This window comes from Photinus pyralis, unplaced genomic scaffold, assembly GCF_008802855.1.
Source record: "Photinus pyralis isolate 1611_PpyrPB1 unplaced genomic scaffold, Ppyr1.3 Ppyr1.4_LG3a, whole genome shotgun sequence".
NCBI lineage: Eukaryota > Metazoa > Arthropoda > Insecta > Coleoptera > Lampyridae > Photinus > Photinus pyralis.
In genome coordinates this window covers 9,916,665-9,921,354 of record NW_022170509.1, presented here as the reverse complement: position 1 = coordinate 9,921,354, position 4,690 = coordinate 9,916,665, and the positions used below count along the sequence as shown (strand labels likewise).

Here is a 4,690-nt window from a genome sequence, read left to right as displayed (position 1 = left end):
TTTCCAATTTTTTTGTTTTTTCTAAAAGGGCATTACGTTATCAAAATTGTGTATCAATTGCATCGCGTAACACTCTCGATTAAGGCCGTTTTGAGAGCAATTTCGAATAGGTGTTTTCGTATAATAAGTCGCTCCTGTACCTTTAGGGCCATTTTTAAACACCTTCCCGACATAGACTTTCCAATTTTTTTGTTTTTTCTAAAAGGGCATTACATTATCAAAATTGTGTATCAATTGCATCGCGTAACACTCTCGATTAAGGCCGTTTTGAGAGCAATTTCGAATAGGTGTTTTCGTATAATAAGTCGCTCCTGTACCTTTAGGGCCATTTTTAAACACCTTCCCGACATAGACTTTCCAATTTTTTTGTTTTTTCTAAAAGGGCATTACATTATCAAAATTGTGTATCAATTGCATCGCGTAACACTCTCGTTTAATGCCGTTTTGAGAGGAATTTCGAATAGGTGTTTTCGTATAATAAGTCGCTCCTGTACCTTTAGGGCCATTTTTACACACCTTCCCGACATAGACTTTCCAATTTTTTTGTTTTTTCTAAAAGGGCATTACATTATCAAAATTGTGTATCAATTGCATCGCGTAACACTCTCGTTTAAGGCCGTTTTGAGGGCAATTTCGAATAGGTGTTTTCGTATAATAAGTCGCTCCTGTAACTTTAGGGCCATTTTTAAACACCTTCCCGACATAGACTTTCCAATTTTTTTGTTTTTTCTAAAAGGGCATTACACTATCAAAATTGTGTATCAATTGCATCGCGTAACACTCTCGTTTAAGGCCGTTTTGAGAGCAATTTCGAATAGGTGTTTTCGTATAATAAGTCGCTCCTGTACCTTTAGGGCCATTTTTAAACACCTTCCCGACATAGACTTTCCAATTTTTTTGTTTTTTCTAAAAGGGCATTACATTATCAAAATTGTGTATCAATTGCATCGCGTAACACTCTCGATTAAGGCCGTTTTGAGAGCAATTTCGAATAGGTGTTTTCGTATAATAAGTCGCTCCTGTACCTTTAGGGCCATTTTGATAGGAATTTGTAGGTACTATATATATATATATAGGAATATAGTGAATCTGACAGCCGATTTATTTGAATTTCTACGCTTTAGGGATGTAGTGAAGCTAGCAGCCAAAAAGTAAGCAGCTGTATTAATAGAATTATACACTGTATAGGGATGTAGTGAAATACTTAGGGATGTAGTGAAGCTAGCAGCCAAAAAGGAGCAGCCGATTTAATAGTTTCTATTCAAAATAGGGCGTGGTTTTCAGGGGAGTGGCCTGTTTGCAGTGACTACACACTGTTGCCACATATTAATTCGGCTGCTACTTTCTGGCTGCTACCTTCACTACGGTATATAACATGACCTTCATTTTATGTTTGTGAAACTGCAACTTCACAGTATTCATTCATAAATTTTAAAATGGCTGCTAGCAGCCAGGTAGTGAATAATTATTTTCTTTTTGTTTCCTTAAATTTGTTTAACGTAAGTCGAGAATGATACAATTATAAATGGGTCTTCCAAAGTTATGAAATACAAAGGTATCGGTATTTATATACATCTATATGTAACTGGGACGACACTTGACATAAAACATTCAAATTTTGTTGTGTGACATAATGCAAAATAATTATTAAAGTGAAGATCAACGGTGGCCTTTAAATATAAATAGTAAAATTCAATTTATCATTCACGCCTACTTTTCATCATTTATTTGAGTATCACAAATTAACGAAATAAATAAACAGGAAATACAAACAGTTAAATTTATTAGAACCAACCATTTGTCATATTATAAACAAACTCGATTATTACATTGTAATGATTATTTTTATTCTTTAGGTTGAATTCACAACTGATGACCAGACCATAGATTATCGGAAGTATTGAAATATATAATTTTTCAAGCACATTTCTACAAAACATAGCTTTATTCGCGATGGAAAGGATAAGGGATGAGGATCGCAAGCGGCGATTGCGATTTTTGGAGGAGCGCATTCAAAATCCCAAAAGCAAAGCTAACATCGACTGTTTATTAGATACAGTGCAAGCTTTAATAACCGATTGTGATCATCCGGCCGTTAGAAAAGTTAAAAACATTGAGGTATATTTAAATCGATGTAAGTACAAACAATACTTTTTTTTATAAAAAATCTGGTGTAAAGAGGAATGTTTAGATTTTCGTTTGTTTGCGGGCGGAATGTAAAACAGACGCCTATCAAAACAAATTTACTGGGTTTATAAAGTGAATTGGCTAATAAATGCGCACAGGATTATTTCCATTACCAACTAGTCTAATGTTTCAAAAGTGTCTACCTTTGCACCTTACAGGTCATATCATAATTTAATCTGATTTCAAGTGATTACACTAATTATGTGTGTGTAATTAAGATACAAATTCACAGCACACTTAGCTATATCATCATAGTGTAAAAAATAGAAGTCAGAGAACCCCTATGTAATTTTTGGGAACTGCAAATGTAGGAGTTATAGGTAGATGTCTTACCTGTCAATATTGTTATTCATTAAAGATTGTTCTCTAGATTGTCGGTAAAAAATACAGATCTTTTCTTTCTGTTTCATTATACTATACGACGCTAGTGCACATGCACATGGTGGTTAGGTGGAAAAACTGAACTGCCTAATAAAGTTACGTGTTATTATTATTATTATTATTGTGAATGATTAAAATTAAAATAAGCTAACCAGCAAGATACAATGAAGGTAGCTAGGAAGGAAGGTATTGTTCACAATGTCAATATCCCATATAGGATTGGTAGTTTGTTCCCAAATGCTGTAATCAGTTTGTCATTAAAATTGTCTGCTTCTCAATAGATAACATGGAAATAGCTGTTAAATGATCTTCGGTCATTGAGTTAATTAATTAATTGTTTTATCGATCACTTGTTGCATGTTTTGTGTTATTCTGGCCCTGAGTGCCTGTTTGTCTTTCAGATTATGATTGGTTTATGCCGAATAAATTTGTTCATCTCATCTGTAAATGGTTGGTTTTGTGATTAATCGCAGTTTATTCTTAGAGATTTGTAACATCGATCAGTGCCAAACACTGTGATCTATGCGCCCTCCGTTTTAGAGATCGCGTCCAGAACTACGAAATCTCGATGTCCAAACCCATTTCCATTTTTTTTTCTGTAAGGCTGTCTCACTATTATATTCTTTACACTATGGCTATTTAGTGGAATTTTCATGTATCTGTATGAGAGCTGTACTAGTAACAAGGCGAGAGCGAGCTATTCAAAGATGACCATGTCTGCAGGAGAAGCAAACTGGCTTCGTGGCGCACCAATATGAGAAATTAATAGAATATGAATAGTGGGGATGCATCATCCTCGCCTTCTGACGGGCCGGTATCTGACATTGTTTAATTAAAAAATAAAAATGTTATTTTTTGAATGCATTGACTGACAGAAGAAACATACACAAAAAAAGTTTACATATGGCACAGATACATACATGGCGCTGTGTTTGAAGATCGACACACACAGAAAAAATATAAAACGGCACAAAATTTGAAAAATATAAATATAAATCAAACGATATCACGCTTGGATCTTTGAAATTGACAGCTAATGACAGTTCGACAGTTTAGTTCGTAATTGAAACTTCTAACAGACAGACGTCACTCGTTTTATTTTTCAGGGTAATACTGTCTTGTGTTTTAACCAATCACAGTGAAGGTCAAGCTGTCCCTATGCTTTCTACCGCTACCTTCTTAAAATGAATAGCGAATAGTCACTAGCCCCACTTTTTACGCGACTTATTAGTTTCAAATTTTCAAGCCGTAACTGTTTGTTTATATTGTAGAAAGTCAATTGCAGTAGACCTTATCTCATGTTTGATATGCGAAATTAAATAAACACAATAATATTGTTCTACTAGTGAAGGTAAATGAACTTAAATGCCTAATTTACAATGTAGTGAATAATTAATATAGAAACTAATTTAGGATCAAAATCATAGAAGCTTTTGCTAGTATGCCACAAGTTGAATTTTGATTCACCTTTTTTTTTATCGATACCATTGATTATATACACTATCAGATAGGCCGAGCTTATGAGGCTACATGATCCTATAAAAGAGTTCCCGTTAAGGCGGGCAGATGTCACACTATGTATCACTAAATTATTTACGCATTGCTCACAACCACAAGGTCGAAAATTCATTAGCCAACAGTTAGTACTTGGAGTTCAGTCCAGAGGGCGCGTTGGATAAATTGTTGATAAAAAGAAAGTATCGCAATCATCATTTTTGGGCAAAATTTGCTGTCAAATTAAAAACTAAAATCTGAACGGCTGTAATTTATAACCTAACTTTGCATTGTACTGTCATGTTTTATAAAAATATACGAAATAAAATTTCATCTCAGGGCTCTGCAATGAAACAAACACAAAATATTATTCCGACTACTTCCAAGAATGGTTAAAAACTGTGATGTAAACAATGCCAGCTTATTGTACGAATATGTAAGTGTTATAATCTTTAAAGAAGTGTAGGTGTACCTATAATCAATTTCTTTTTACATCAGTGTATCCTGACTCTATATGTAATGTAGTTCTCCATTATTTTGGGTTCGTTGTAAATTCTTAGGATATAAAAGGAACCACAAATGTTTATTAAATTTCTAAAAGGCGATCGATTTCGGGTTTTCTATCTAC

General features: G+C 34.0%; 1 long non-coding RNA gene across 1 annotated transcript; it reads left to right on the top strand.

Annotated features, from left to right (window-relative positions):
* The first annotated feature begins 1,423 nt into the window (after positions 1–1,423).
* LOC116166244 lies at positions 1,424–2,129 on the top strand. Its single transcript, XR_004144298.1, has 2 exons — positions 1,424–1,555; positions 1,857–2,129. It is a non-coding gene; the product is annotated as an uncharacterized LOC116166244 (long non-coding RNA).
* The last annotated feature ends 2,561 nt before the right edge of the window (positions 2,130–4,690 follow it).